Below are 16,669 nucleotides of genomic sequence, written 5' to 3'. Positions count from 1 at the left end.
AAAATCCTCCCTCAAACAGATAAATCAGACTATTGACACATTTTCCCATTTCAACATGTATGCTGCACAAGAAAAAAAAGTAATGTGATACCAAGACTTGTTGTTTCTTAGAGCAAACTTAAGAAAATAAAGAGAAAATGAAGTATAGGGCCCTCACATAACCTGCAATAAAGAACACTGGAAATGTGGCATGGCAAATGGCAGATGATGAAACATGACAACAGTCCCTTCTTTTCTCTCAGAATGGTGGAGGTAACACTACTTCACTAGCATTAGTTCATTTAGGTCTCATGACAACCATGTGACATATGCATGGCCGTTATTGCTTTCTTTTTACAGATGTGAAAACTGAGGCTCAGTCCAGGTTATGTAAGTCGGTCAGGGTCATGTGGTTGAAGTGGCAAAGATGGGTGAAGCATGCAGGAATCTGACTCTCGATCTAGGGCTCAATGAGCTTGTCTGGATACTTAGTTTCTCCTGGTCATTCATACTATCCTATCTGACCTGACTGTTCCGCCCAGAAGACTGAGTTCTTTGAATTTTGCCATCTCATGTTTTACATGCTAGGAGCATGTTTTCTGTTAGAAGATCTTAATGGATCATGTACAACTCACTGAAAAACTCATGGGGTGGTGGGGAAAAAACATGGACTTTGTAGTCAGAAAGACAAGAATTCCAACTGTTTAAAGGTTGCTATGAAAATTAAATGAGATAATGTATGCCAAGGGTCTAGTGGGGCACCAAGTATTCAACAAACTAGTGATTGTTTTTCTCATGGTCATTAAGTAATACCTTCATTCTCAGGTGAGAAAGTAGGGTACAGAATAACTGACCAGTGGTTTTAGACTTGGTTCAAGAGAAGGACTGGGAAAAAGAAATGAGAAATTCAATGTTCAGTTGGCGATGGCTTTTTCTTAAGGATAAATAGGTCTGTAAAGGAACTGTTAAGTATACTTTTTAAAAAAAATAAATGGGAATGATTTACCATATCATAGCTGGTTTGTTTTTCTCTCCTAAGCAAGAGGCATTGGATGTTTTAAAACAAAGCTAGAGACTGAAGTGCTTGGAGGACACTTTCTAGGAAGCCAAATCACCATGGAAAGCTTGTACATACCATGCCACCAATTCTAACAGAGAAGTAGCAAATATGTGACCCTGAAAGCAAGAGTTGGCCTAAGCCACCCATCTGTCACCCTGGTGACTATCATATATGTCTCAATGGATGTATCAAAAATATAATTTTACATCTTAGTGAAAAATAAAGAATTTTAACTGTGTGTTTCATATATGCTAAATAGCTTGGTTTTTAATGTGAAATTTACTTATCCCTTAAAGGCAATGGTTTATGATCTCTGAATATAAACCTACTTTTAGCAATGCTTTTTTGGAGTATCTTCTAATTCTTCATTAGCATTTCACCCCTGACTCACAGCTGATTCAGCAGTAGGTCAGAAAAATAAATTATTTGTCAAAATTTGGCAGCTAGTTGGGTTGAACCAAAGTGATTCCTTGGGACAGAATCTTATGTCAACATTTAGGTGAGTTGTTCTTATCATAACTTTTGATCAATAAAAGGAGTGATTACAGTGGTAGAGTTCTTTTCTCTGCAAAGTGGTAGCTGATATCCCCAATCACTCATTCATTCCCTGTATGCCTGGTGTGTGACAAGCATTGTTAGAGATATTGAGGGTTGGAAGACAGTGAAGATACTGGCCTCACTCTCAAAGACTTCCATGATCCATTAGGGAAGAGAAATGCATAAGTACATAATTGCAAAGCAATATGATAAATCTTACAAGGAAGATGAGAGCATTGTTCATTCATAAGAAGTGGGGGAACTAACATTGGAAGGACTGATCCTAAATCTTTGAACCCTGTTTAATGGTAGGAAGTGGATTGGCTTGGAAGGTACTGCCATGCAAAACAAACTGCTGCTTCTTTCTCTGTTAACCTGTTCTTGCTCATGAATTTGAGTTGGACTAGGTTTTCTGGTCTAGGAAGCACCATGTTTCTCGAAGCTTGACCTGTTTTCCCTATGAGTGGTGGGATATGGTCTGAATAGGAAGAGGTCCCAATAGACTGCGGTACTGAAATAGAAACATGTATTGGAGGAAATTTTTAATGAAGTCCTAGTTAACTGTCATGTGAAGAGACATATTTACACAAAGGCTTAACTGAAATGTTTACTAAGTTCCTTGATGGCTAAGGCTGTTTCTTCATATATATTCTGTTTATGATGTAGCAATCTGTGAATACTAACCATTCAGTAGAAACTTCAATAAATTGCATATTTTGGATAGAGAACCAAATCCTTTTTAAATTTGAATTACTGTCTTAGATACTAAAAAGGACCCCACGTGGAGCATGTCTTCTAAAATAATAATACCTCCAAAGGGGATGCCCAGCAAATGCATTGAGGGCAGAAACATGCCTATTTTATTTACTCCTCTATCTCCAATAACCAGTATAATGTCTTCCTGGTATGTGGCAGATGCTCAATATTTGTTGAATTAATTAATTAATGAAGAGTGCTCTAATAATAAATGATTTATGTTTGAGAAATACAAGGACAGTCATCTCGGAATTAGAAAAACTGGATATATTTAACAATTCCTCAGGCTTAAATCAGGAACACTGCCTTATTTCTAGTGTTACAGTGAAGTTATAATAAACTTTCCTGTTAAAAGGAAAAAAATTCACTCTATGGCACTATTGTCTCTTGAAATCATTTGTCAGTGTTTTTTTCTTTTTCTAGCAGGCTTATTGGTATTTTTCTCTACTTTCTGTTTATCAATGGAGAAGTCACAGTGTGATTTACCTATAGCTAGCTATCAGACCAACCTCAGACTAACTGCAGGGAAATATAAGAAATACTGTCTTGTAATTTGTCAGTCAATATGCTTTGAAAATGTACAAAAGATGTATAGAATAAAGGAGATTAGCAACTCAGTGTGAGATTTGCCATGGAAAAAGAATTCTGTCTAACTTGCGAGACTTTCAACTCTCAACTGAGAGAATTCTCTAAAATAAGAATGAAGTAGGAGAGCAGGGTGACTCCAGCCTCAGAGGACACCTAAGAGACTTTCATTTCCTTACATGCTGTCATCAGTAAAGGACAGAAGCACTAATTCAAGCCTACAGACCTGAAAAGTCATCTCCCAAATTCAAAATCTATGACTAGCTTGGACATAGGAAGTGATGGGGAAGCTGAGACCAGATGGCCATTTTACAGAGCCTACCATTTTAGCAGGAAAATAACCTTATTCTTCAAGTATAAAATGGACCATCTTGGAAGACAAGTTGAGATGAGTCAGCAGAAAGTGCAAAAAGTCTCAATTTAAGACATGGGAATTGGGCATCTTTGGGTAGTAGAAACCAAATCAGTTCAACAACAAAACACAAACACAAAAGAAAAGATAGGTGAATTGTTTTAGTTTCCCCTTCACTATTTCAGCACTCAGCTTTAATTAGCTTAGAGGGTCAAATGTATTTTATCCAGACCAAAGAGAGCAATCCATAAAGCTAGCGCAGCTGTCATTCAGCATGAACCCAGTGCAGGCACGGTAATTCACTTTGAGTTTCCCTAGAATGGTTGTTAAGCATTTCAAAGGAAACATTAAAGGAAACCCCTTTAAAAAGGATTTCCCTCCACCATTTTGGGGATACAGACTTGTTCTTAGGATCAGTTAATCACTAGTGATGGCTAACCTCTGTGAGTCAGCAGTAAGAAAACATTAGTATCTCTGATTGTAATATCATGATTTATTTTGGGAAAGATACTAAAGTTTGCAGTAGAAATGGGGTTGTAGCAACAGAAATATGGCTTTTCTGAAAGAAATGTATTAATTCACATGTGACTGTGAATTAAATTAATATCATACCGCCAGTTGCTAGCCTCTGAACTTTGATAATCATAGGCTTTAGAACTTCCTTCTCTCCTCATCCTTTGTCCTTAAAGGTGTTTTAAAATGTTATTTTTCCGCATACACTCCATACTCCAGATTTGATTAGCTTTTAAGCTGGCTACTGTCATGTGATTCAGGTCATATGAAAATATACTTAAGAGCTTACAGATTCTATAAGATCATTTTTCCTAAAGCAACAGAGGAAGAAAAAGGAGCGAGGAAATAGCGCCTAATAAACTACTTTAATTCTGACTTAAAGTAGCTATAGGAGATGATCAAAAGGGGGTCTAGAAATGAATAAAAACAGTTAATTAATTGAAAAAAGAATGAAAAAATGTTTAGGCAGTTTGCGGAAAATAGCCAGTGCTAGACAGCAGCCAAATCTGATTGGTAAGGCTGGGAGATTCCCAAAGCCATGATGACTTAGATCAGGGATTTGGGGGAAAAAACAGGACTTACGTCTGACCAGAAAAGCTTCAGAAAGATGATGGCAAAGCAGTTATTGAGGGAAAAAGAGAGAAAGAGAGATTGAAGAAGAGGGAAGCTGTGAATGTAATTAATCTTACGATGGGAGAGGGGGTCTGGTAAGTCACTAATGAAGTATTAAGGCAGTCAGTGCCAGGTGAGACCATCAGGTCACTGGACCCAGACCTCTTACCCATGGTTTTCAGCACTGATATCATGAACTTCTGAATGGTAGGAGTACTGGGAAACATTAGTCCAGTTCTGTCATTCCACAGATGAAGAAAATGCGTTCAACAGTGGTTGAGTGACTTATTTAAAGATGGTGTGATTCCAAAACAGGAAATTACAAGCAGTTGCTTCAGAGCTAAAATGAGGTCTCCTGACTCCTGATCAGCCTCCTTTGCCATCACTCCCTGCTGCCCAACTGAGGGGAAAAAGATATTGCAAAAAAATTAGGTACATCCTCTGTGCCTCCTTTGGCCAATATGAAAATTGTGGATGATGCAAGAGGTAGCATAATATGTAGTTAAGAGCTTAGCCTCTGGAGTGAGAGTGATCACATTTAAATCCTGGCTCTGCTCTAAGATGTTAGGCAAGTTGTTTAGCTTTTCTCTGCCTCAGTTTCCCTATTCATAAAATGAAAATAATAATAGTGCTGTGGCTGCAAGGTTGTTATGAATATTTAGTGAGCTAGTACAGGTAAAACTTTCAGAATTAGGGCTCTCTCTTCTCCCCCACAGGCCTATTCTGATTAATCACAGCTTTGGATATCTTTGTTTTTCTAAATCAGATTTATGGCTCCCTAAATATTATCTGATATTATATATACATAAATTCATACAACTAAGGTTGGCATCATTCATTTAGAAATCAGAAACTTCTTAGATTTTTGTATCAGGTAAAGTGCTTTGAGATCCTCGTAAAAAAAATTGTGTAGAAATGAGTAGTTCCAATCATACAGCAATAATAGCAATTTTGAAGAGTCCATACTGTAGGCCCGAGTTCACTGGAAATTTCTCTTAAGTCTCTTTCCTTCTATAAGACTGATTTTTAAGAAACTCTTTTTCCACTCATCATGTCCTCCTTCTTCATTGCTATATAACATCTCCTCCATCTCTCTCAATTGATATTTGGAAAGCCCTCTGCACTCAGTATACTACCTATCAGTCTGACCTCCTTCTACAGCATCAAATGGCACTACCTCCACATTTACCCCAGGGAGTTAGCCTGAAAATAAAAACGTTAACCTAAGGATGTCTCTTCTGCCAGCGTTTTGGTAAAGAGCAGATGAGAATAGTCCCTTGACACTTCAGAGCCTGAATTGAAATAGCAACAAGATTTATGTCTGCAATTGCCATTTCTTCATCTACAGGAAGCCATTGACTATTTCGGTTCAGCATTTCTGTCAGCATTTGAATTTTGAAGCTCTGCTGTGAGAGTAAAAGATGAGAAAGGAAGTGGATATAGTTCAGACCTCAAGCTTGCCCTAACAAAAGCCAGCAAGGGCGGTAGGGAAAGAAATAGGATATAATGCCCATTTCACCTCAGTTTTCCAAAATTTTACCATAACTTTTTTTTTTTCAGTTTTAGCCACTTAGGGCTCTTCTATGTATCATGTTGCCTGAAACATGCACAGAAAAACTGGCATATTTTTAATCCATCCAGTCAGTGTATCTGATGATGTAGAATGCTCAGAAGGTATAAGAGAGTGTTATGCATAATTATTATTCAAGTGTACCTTCTGAGTACCTTGCATCACCAAATTCCTAATGCGCTTTTAATGAAAAAGTTGAAATTACAATTAACTTATGGGTAGGACTTATAAATCTATCTGTATCCTGAAAAGTGATCCTAAAATATGCCTAAGTGAGGACTGATTCTTTTTTAAAATTAATCATCCTTTATGATACCTATTGTTTCCCTCTATTTCTGGAAGAATGCAAATGTCATCCACTTTGTCAATAACAACTCCTAGATATTAAAAAGGACCTATATCAGCTTCTGCTCAGAAATCAACTTTAGAGAATAAAGTACCATGTGCTCAGTTTGGTATTCAAGGCCTATGACAGAAGGCCTCAACTCTTCATTCCAGCATATCCCCCTACACTAGCTTCACATTCCACCCAAATGGATGGGCACTTTTAGGGTCTGATGATCCTAACTTGGACTTACCTAACTTTAGTTCTGCCTATGCTATAACTTTTACTTAGCAGACCTCCCTCCTCTCTCTGATCTCCAAAAGCCAGCTTAAGTCCTTCCTCTTCTCTCAAATCATATGTGTCTACTCTCCTCAGAATTTACATTCTTTAGTTTTGGTCACACTTACTTGGAAAGTAATTATATACTCCCTCATGATTTTTATTCTACTGTTTTAATGCATTTTCATTCTGCATAATATTATTTATTAATTTTTATTATTCATTGTTTCATTAAGATTACGAGTGCTAAATGTATTGAAATCAAAGACCACATAGTCATAAGACTTTATATTCTCCATGGGGTTCATTTATGTATCTGGTGCTCACTGATTGATCAATATCTTCCTATCAGGTTGGTCCCTGCTGACAAGGGATGACATTGCAGAAACATATCTAGCACTGAGGCTGTAAACACCAATTTCCTTATCTCTATAACATTGTAAAGCAGTTCCATAATGTGGGAAAAATAGTTCATTCATAGCACATCATCCAAAAAGCAGATTTATCTATTTTATCCTTCATGTCTCCTCTCTCAACTTATTTCTCAAATTACCTCTCATTTCTACTAGTCATCCAAACCTACGTGCTCTGTCGAAGGCCAGTTGCTATGGGAAGAAGTGCTACTGGCAGAAACATCAATCTTCTGGTTGATAACCATCACTTCAGGGTTAATTCTCAGAGCTTAGGAATGTCTTAAGGAAAGCTAATTAAAGGACAGTTTGTATTGTGTTTGTGCATGTGTAGTTGTGCATGTTTAAGAAAACAAAAATAAAATTATGAATTTGGGGGAGATTTTCCTATGAGGAGGTTAAGGAGAAGATTGTTTTGTATCCTGAGTACCAAGGTGGTAATGCCAAAAATGCCAATGAACAAACAGGCAGGTACCATCGGAGTGTGTGCGTGAATGTTTCCTGGCTCATTCTTATGTCCATCTGCTCCTGCCTCTTCTCTTGGTATTGCCCTGAATTTTTAAAATTTAAAACTTAAAACAGGAAATCTCTTGGTTTTTTTCCCTGAAGCTTATCAATAACATAAATGGTAAAATCATGCTCCAATTATGTTTTTCTTCAATTTCTCAGTAAGCTATTCTAGAATTAGCTCCATAATTGTGCACGTCGCCACTTCCTCCCAGATCTGTGCCCTTTGCCAGCTTCACTGCAGTCTTTTACCTCCGCACCACCCCCACCCCAGTCCTCCACTAGAAAACAAACCCAGCAGTAATTACTAATGTCCAAGCACGTAATTCCGGTACCGCTAGGCTTTTTCATTTGACGCAACTACGCAGAGAGCTGTCTGGACATGCAGCATAAAGTCAAAGCCTTTTGATAACTCCTACCCATCTTTTCTCCCATCCTCCCATCACTAAAACACAGCTGTTTATTTTATCTGCCTATTGAAGAGTTATGAAACTATTCCATGCAGTTACTGTTGAAAATAATTTTATGTCCATATACAATAACAAATCAATATATGTTTATATGAAAACACATGGTTTCCATAAAAATAAAAAAAATCCTAGAAAAAAATAGCTGAGAAAAACATACCTTCTCTATTTGGACAGGGAATTTTAGCATCTGTAGTATATAAACGGCTGGAGTTATAACTAACTAAACACAATCCAAGACCTCATTTTGAGGCTTTTCAAGGGATCACGGTAGCATTTCTTTAGTGCGTTGTATGTATCCTTACATAATACACTGTTACTCTTATTTAACAACTACTCAAATAGTCCAATTTTGCTCCTGGTCTTTTTATGCAAATTTTATCTATAGCAAACAGCTGGAAATATCCCTGTTGATGATTTGCATTCACTCAGAGGCTCCAAGTCTCAGAGTAGAAAATGGTTAAAGTATTTATCATCACCTTAGCAAAATCCCGCAGTGCTGTAATAGAAATTGCAGTGGATCTTCAGGTCAGAGTCCAATTTCATTCTAATACTATGGTCATTTCACCACATAACCCTGAAGGACACAGTTGGATTGTCCCAAGGAAAGCCAGTCCTTATGTTCTCACAATCAGAAACTATCACCTGAGATAACTAATGTCCATAGGACATACTTTCACTCACTCTGAAACCATGGCCCAAGAGGTTAACTCTATACCCTATAGGACCCCCTATAGGATACCCTAATTTTTTTTTTTTTGGCTGCGTGATTGGTTTTATGCCTAAGTATGAGGATGGGGAGAAGGAAGAGAAAAAGGGGTTCATTCTTCAAGTTGATTCTGCTTAGTTCAACTGGCCCTATATTGTTATCAAATAGAAATATATATGGAGATATAGCTCTCCTATAGACAGATCTTACCAGCATCTTTCTATATACCCCCCCCCAAGATTTATAGACAGATCTACTCTGTGATAAAAACAAAAACAAACAAAACCCTTGATATCTAGAGGGAGGATAAGTGAAGATATTTTTTCCCAAAATGTGTTTATTGCTTACTTAAAAATGGGGGAAGAGGGCAACATAAAATTTCCTCAGCAGGAGCTGAGGAGCTGACAGCAGGTAATTGCTTGCAAAGTAGTCCCTGTGGGCAGGATTTATTTTTTCTTTCTTACCTTTTTAAATTTACTATGTCTTCTTCATTTAGGGGTCTCTGTAAGACCCGCGTCTCAGACAGGCAATCTGGCCTGCAGCCCTGGAACGTCTAGCCCCGGCCGGACGTCTCTGCCGCAGAGGCAACACTGCGGCCGGACCGCTGTCCGCGGTGCTGAAAGGTCGAGGGTGCCGGCGCCGTCCCCCGGTATTGCTGTCCAGGGTGCTGAGTGCGGTCCGCCGCAGCCCCCAAGGCGAGCCCACCCTCGCCTGCTCTCCACAGAGCCCTCCCACCCAGCACGACCAGCCCGCCTCCCGCCACCCCGCAGTCGACGAGGAGCAGTCGGCATAAATCAAGTCCATGGGGCTTGGAAGCTGCTGTGGCTGCTGCAGCTCAGCTTGCCCGGGGCGGGAACTCCCGCTCCTCTTTTCGCCTCTCCAGCGCCCACACCCTGCCTTTTCCCTAATTCTTCCCTGGGTAATAGCGCTCTAACGTCAACGGTCGTAGTGACAGAGTCGGAATGCCAGGGTTTGTTTATTTTGGTCTACGGAGGAAAAAAGACCAGCCTAAACATCTCTGAAGACTGCATCGCAAAATGGAAGAGAGGATCCCACGACTGTTTCAAAAGAGTAAGTTATTAATTCAGTACGTATCCTTGCGCTTCCTCCCAATCGCTGCATCTGCAATGTCCCCATTCATCCCTTCCCCAAGCAGCTCACCTCGAAAACACTTTATAAAGCCCCAGGCGGGAGTCTAGCCAACGCGCACACACGGAATACCGCGCCCTGGGTGCCCGAATACTTGGATTTGCCCAAGTTCGCTTGCTCTGCCCAGCTGCGGTCCCCTCCGGTATGCAGCCATCCAGCCCGCTCCACGACCCGGGGAGCGGGCTCCTTACCTTGGCTTCTCCGGAGGGTAGTGTTCGTCCGGCCCCTGCAGGTTGCAAGTGTGGAAGAGCCGCCGAGCAGGGAGCGAAGGAAAGACGGCGCCTGACCTCGCTAAGGTTTCGTCTTCAATGCAACTCGAGCTCTGCCCTCATCAAAGATGGCCGTCCCTTTTGACGTCAGCAGCTTTTAATAGCCACCTCCGGGCGGGGCGGGGGGAGTGTGTTCGGGGAGCGCGGAGGGAGGGCAGAGGCGGGGGGTGTGAGGAGAGGAGCCGCGAGGTGCCCCGCGCTTGACTCAGCTCTCTGCACGCTTTACTGCAAACCGTTGTGTTTCAGTGTTTTATAAACACCCGAACGGGACGATTCTTATAACTCCATTTTAACACCCGGTCTCGGACACTTTTAACTCGCGATTGGTTTTCTGATATTGTTTGGATATGTGTTATGCATGTATGTGTACGTGTGTGTGATATGTATGTATGTATATGATATATATATTCAATTATATATTTAAAGAATTTCCCCTAGTGAGTTGACTCTTTGGTTGAGTCATGGGGGGGATAGGTAGAGGAGGAGTAGAAGGCGGGGGATGAGGGTGCGCAGATTTCAACTGCTATTTCTTTCTTTCTTTTTTTTTTTTTAAGAAAAGGGCCTGAAGGGGCATCCCTGTCAACCCTCACTAGCTCCATATACGGACAGGCTACGTTGGTTGCTATTTTTATGAGTGATTTCGTCCTTTTTTCAAAGCAGCATCGAGGGCTTGGAGTTGGCATTAATGTGGTCAGTGGAGAGAAAGACTCTCACACGTTATTTTAAAGTACGTCAGAGCAATAATCGCCGAGCGATATCAAGGGGGAGAGGGGTGGGGGGAGGGGTGGGGGAGGGGAGGGGGAGGGGGAAGGGTAGTTAACCCAGACAGGGTGAGTTTGCTGCAGTTCAAGGCTTAAGAGTTGAGACTTGTTTGCAGAAGGCAAATTAGATGACGCTGTTTTCGGTTGAATTTGCAGTCCGATCCTGGGCTTTTATGTTGAGTTTCTTATGCATAGTCCACAGAGGCGCGTACACCTTAAAAAACCGCCCAGACTTCCTGGGTGGGTGAAAAGCAGAGGGCTGCGGGTTCAAGGAGCGCTGGGAGGCTAGGAAATTCTGGTGGATCCTTCAGTGCGCAAACCTGGTACAAGTCTAGGCTGGCTTGGGGGCCCTCTGATGCTCAAAACAGGGCGAAGGCAAGAAAGGCTACCTGCGTGGTCCTATAACAGGTTAAAAATAATAATCATAAAGCAATAATCCTAATTGCCCTTCTTTGTTGTGCTTTAGGTGCTGGCGTGGGGGGTGGTATGCAAATGTTCCGCAGTGGCAGCCTTTCGGATGATTCACAGGTGTTTGGTAGGCTGTGGCGGGGTTCTCCGAGGGGAGGGCGAGCTGGGAAGCGCGTGGGAGGTGGGGGACCTCGGCTGAGGAACTGTTTGTACTTTTCCGGAAAGGATGTGATTAGGAGTCGTGCCTTCCAATGTTGAAACTTGATGGCCTCTTTTAGGCAATGGAAAATCCTTGTCTCCGGTCCAGGAAAACAACGCACTCCTCCCTTTCCCACCCCAACACACACACTCCCACCACACACGCACACACGTGCTCGCCGGCCTGAGCCACTATAGTGTGCACATTATAGGATAGAGGAGGGAGTAAAAGAGAGAGAGGGAGGGAAAGGGAAGGCAGAGACAACTAGAAAGAATCCCAGGAAAGCAGAGTTGTAAAGGGGGGAGGGAGGTAGAGCCAGCAAACTGTAAGAATTTAATAAAGGATGCCTTTAATTGAGTATGTAAGTAGAAGTCATTGTTTATCAAAGATTCCCTGACCCAAAAGGTATTTTGAAATATTAATGTTTTCAATAATAACTAACAAGTAGTGTTTGAATTTTTATTAAAACTGGATTCCTAAAGCAAGGCATGTTGCTGAAATTTGTTTGCTTAAATATTTATTAAACATTTGAGATTCTTATACAATAAAGAACAAAATCTGCAAAGTCCTTAGACACTTATTTGTCAATAAAACTCCTAGTTATGGTTCTTACTTTCATTATAAAGCAAAGTGGAGTGGGCTGGGAGACGTGGCCACGAATGCAAAGTCAGTACAACATCCTTTGTAGTTGGGATTTTTTCCCTAAAATGTGCCACCTTTTTAGCATGTGGAACCTTCAGGCGAGTAAGCCTGCAGTGGGGAGAAATAAAACATTTTTATGGCCCTCAGATTGAAAGTCATTTAGTAGAAAGTTTTGTGAAGAAATGGAGGAGGTGGGGGATTTTCCAGAATTAAAAATAAATAAATAACTACTTCGTGATGTATTCTCATCCTGCAAGCAAGAGCTATGTGACAGTCACAGGGGAGGTTGGCTTGGAGTTCTGAGTTTTCAACTGCTGATGCTCCACACTGACATCTTTAAAAACTGCAGGTAATAAGAAAGAGGCCGATTCAAAGCATCGCGGAAACCACTACAGGCCCTAAAGGATTATCTCATGGTGGCAGCAGCATTTTCATTCTCCTGTGCGTGTGTTAAAAATAATGCTCTTTGAGGGATTCTTTATCTTGTTCTGGGAAAAGTAGCAGTCTAATTTGAGAAATACAAGCATTGGATAACTATGTCTACTAAAAATGACCAGATAGCCCTAAATACATTTTTAATATGATAATGAGATTTTTCACATAGGGTTTTCTCAATGCTTGTTCTTAAAAAATCCATAGTCATCCTTGCCAATAGAGAACCAGCAGATTCATGTTATTCATGGTCTATAAAGCCTTAAATCCCAAGGAGAAGGAGAGTGATGAAAAATTTACTCTGAAATGATTTATCTGCCTATCAGTTATTTCTACAAAGAACCAACATGTGGAGTAACTAATGCTTAGGAACTCATTTGATGAGTAATGAGAAAATTACCAGCTCTGCTGGATGGAGATTTACACTATACTAATTCAGTCTTTGAAAGCTTCCTCTGGTACACCATGCCCCAAAGTATTATAGCTCTAGATACAAGATATTTAGCTTGTATCTCCCAGGTAATGTGCAAGATTCATGATTGAATCAATAACTACTTCATAAAGAATAATAATAAAAGCTTTTGTGAAATATCATACGATGTTTCCAAAATCAATTTGCAAGTAGTTTAGAAGGAGCCCAGCTCAGAACTTCCCTCTCCAAGGTCCCCCTTTGGGATATGCCTGGTACCCTGTGACAGTATTTCAAAACACTGTGAGGCCACAAGTCTCCGGCACAAGTGTTGGACACAAGAATATAAAATCTGACAGATCAACTGTTTTGTTTCCTTGGTTTGCTTTCCACGTGGCTTTTTTTTTGCCACATTCTTTTTATAGTTCTTTCATCTTTTACCTGAACCCCCACCCCATTTACAGATAGTGACCTAATAGTATTTGTCAAAAGCTTTGCTTTAGATCAAAACTGCTCAGGCTGTCCCTGTTCCCTGAAGCTTATGAGGTAGGGACATATCTCATGAATTGTAGAAAAAGAACCAGGAATATTTGTTTCTGTTTCTGGCTTGCTACATTGAGGAAAAAAATAAGACTGCACACCCAGAATTTTAAATAACATTTTGTAATTTACAAAGAACAGCATTGTAGGAAGGAAGGAAGGAAGAGAGTACGCAGCAGCCAGAGGCTGGGTGCTTCCTCATTCCTGCTCCTTAATGCGTCAAAATTATAGGCTCTCCTCTATACATGAATGCATCTTAAGACCTACCTGATTCTGAAACAGGCCTGTGGTCAAGAAGGGAGGAAGAACCCTGCGACAATTAGGGATAGAGGGAGGGAGAAAATAGTAGCCAAATTAGCAAACCTCAAAAGGGTTCTGTGTAAGGTATCACAGTATTCCTTCAGTAAGTCTTTTAAGAATATTATTAGCTCTGTATCCTCTCTATACCTCAGTTATCTCATAGACAAAATTGAGACAATAATTATAACCAACTCACTAGGCAATTGTGAAGTACTTCGAATCATCATGTCTGGCATTATGAAGTATTGGTTAAATAAAATAACTATATCAATTTGATGAGAATTTTAACTTTCTTTAAGTAATAACATGTGCCTGCTTTAATATAGAGGGTTAATTTTTTTATTAGCTAATAACTAGATATGTATCATTTAATGGCTCTGAGCCTTTGGTTTCTGTATCTGTTTTAATTCATTCATTTACTCAATATCTAATAACTGCCATAAGCTCATCACTGGAATATACTGGAATTTAGGTAAAACAGAAGAGGGAATAGAGAATTAGAGAGGTTAAGTAACCTAACCAAGAGCATGGCTAATATATTGTATAGCTGGAATTTGAACCCCAGTGTCCAAGTACATAATCACTATTCTTTAGTAAGACTCTTCCAGCCCATTCAGACTCTTCCCCTCTATATCAGTTAAGGTTCTCCATAAAAAGAGAACCAATAAAATGGGTGTTTGTGTATGCACTACACACATACACATTCTCTCCCCCTCCTTTCTCTGTATATATGTGAAGAGATTTGTCATAAGAAATTACCTTGTGTGATTGTGGAGACTGATGAGTCTCAAGATCTGTAGGATGAGTTGGCAAGCTGAAGACTCAGGAGAGTTGATGGTGGTATAGTCAAGTCCAAAGGCCAGTAGGCTCACGACCCAGGGAGAGTTGTTGTTTAAGTTTGAATCTGACGGAAAAAGCCTGTGTCCCAGTTTAAAGGCCGTCGGGCAAGAGTGATTTTCTCTTGCTCTGTGGACAATCAGTATTTTTGTCCTATTCAGGCCTTTAGTTAACTGGATGAGGCCTGTTACATTAGGGAGGGCAATCTGCTTTACTCAGTCTACTGACTTAATATTAATCTCATTCAAAAATACCCTTACAGGAACACCCAGAATAATGTTTGACCAAATATCTGGGCACCTGGCCCAGTCAAGTTGACATAAAATTAACTATCACATCCTTGCTTTATAGCTAAACTCTGCTTCAACATACAAGGTCTGTCCAGAAAGTATCTAGCCAGTGATATGGAAGGTAGAGACATTTATTGAAGTAGATACCAGAAATATTGTACATAGGACAATAATGCCTCAGTTCCCTTCAAAGTATGCGCCTTGGTACCTCACACAGTTCTCCCAATCATCATCAGCTGCCCTGTCATATTTTCCTGAATCTCATTGGTGGTCTGAATGGAATGAAATCTCTTCTTTTAAAAAGGTGATTTCAGTTTTAAGAAAAGCCAGAAGTTGCAGGGAACCAAATATGGACTGTAGGGGGGCTGAGTAATCTGGATGATTTGATGTTTTGCCAGAAAACTCTGCACCAGACGTGATGCACTAGTGGGCACATTGTCGTGATGAAGCTGCCAATCACCAGTTGCCCATAGCTGCGGCCTTCTGAATCATCCAAATAGCTTCCGCAGAGAAATGTTCCAGCTTAATGCAAAATTTGATGCAGATTCATTGCTCTACTCACTCAGTCATTTTGAATGTGACGGCCACACAATACACTGCTCACTCAGTGGCGTCTTCCACCCCCAGTGACTATTACAGTGAAATCGTCATTTTTCAGGCATGTACATTCCAGTCCACTCTCCTTGATTGCCAGATTACCTCGATGTCACGCAAACCATTCTCATTATATTAACAATGGCTGGACTTTTTCTGGACAGACCTTGTACTGTGGTTTGTGTATGACTGTTTTCATTAGCAGTTTTGGGGGTCCATTTGCTAATGGGATGAGTTTGTGAAATACTGACCAAAAGGTTTGGCTGGGGTAAATTACAAGAGTGGGATCTAGTCTGACAATAATCTTTGCTTCAACATACTGTGGTTTGTGTATTAGTTTTTTCATAAGCAGCTCTAGGGATCCATTTGCTAATGGGATGGGTTTATGGAACACCGACCACGAGGTTTGGTTGGGGTGAATTGCAAGAGGGGGATCTAGTATGGAAATATGATTATACGGAGTAAATGGAAGCAACCAATTCAAAGGAAAAGAGTGCCAGGTATAATCAAAGAGGGAATTCAGAGATCAATACCTAATAAGAAGTATAAATAAAAATTGGGTGAGCAGTTGCATTCAAAAATACTTGAGAGAGTCAGCTAGGAGCCATAAGAGAACAGTAATGTTGACCACTGGTTTTGAGGGGATGATACAAGGTCTTAAGTAGAAATGATATTAAGGGCCAAGAACTCTGGCAGTGAAAATCAGGCTGAGATGACTTGAGGTGAATAATTCAGGATTTTGGCAGAAAATAGAGCAAGGAGGCCTGGGACTTTTCTATTAGTGTTGACCATGAAGCTCAGTGAAGTCCTGCCAGCTAATGGGCACACAGGCTGGTCAAGGCACACTCTAATACCTCAGCAGATAGCAGCAGCTATCTCTTGCTCATACCCAATGAGCTTCCATCTTTCTTAACCTCTGGCTTCACCTGACACTCCGTACCAGTCATTTTATTTCTTAACGAGCTCTGTCAGGTGCCCTCACTCTGTTTTCCTCTCTTTGTTGGCTCCTCATTTTCCACAGCAGATGGGTTGAAGCAGAAAAATTGTGGTGCTCAGCAGGTTAAGCTGGACATTTCCCTGAGCCCTTACACAAGCCCTCTGGGAGCTCCATATGTCCGTGAAACATGGCCTGACTCTCCACCATGAAACTTCTGTACTCTAAGCCAAAGAGAAGAATA

At 40.5% G+C, this 16,669-nt stretch overlaps 1 protein-coding gene across 1 annotated transcript in view; it reads right to left on the bottom strand.

Annotated features, from left to right (window-relative positions):
• The window catches only part of SNAP25 (synaptosome associated protein 25), an 80,728-nt gene extending 70,590 nt beyond the window's left edge, over positions 1 to 10,138 (bottom strand). Inside the window, exon 1 of the mRNA XM_054574050.1 lies at positions 10,002 to 10,138. The gene's annotated coding sequence lies outside the window, so the exon portion shown is untranslated. The remainder of the gene's footprint in view (positions 1 to 10,001) is intronic.
• Positions 10,139 to 16,669: the final 6,531 nt, after the last annotated feature.

The sequence above is a fragment of the Pteronotus mesoamericanus genome, unplaced genomic scaffold (assembly GCF_021234165.1).
Source record: "Pteronotus mesoamericanus isolate MK-2021 breed Mesoamerican mustached bat unplaced genomic scaffold, CSHL_Meso_final contig_25, whole genome shotgun sequence".
Taxonomy (NCBI): Eukaryota; Metazoa; Chordata; class Mammalia; order Chiroptera; family Mormoopidae; genus Pteronotus; species Pteronotus mesoamericanus.
This window is presented reverse-complemented; position numbering and strand designations above follow the sequence as displayed.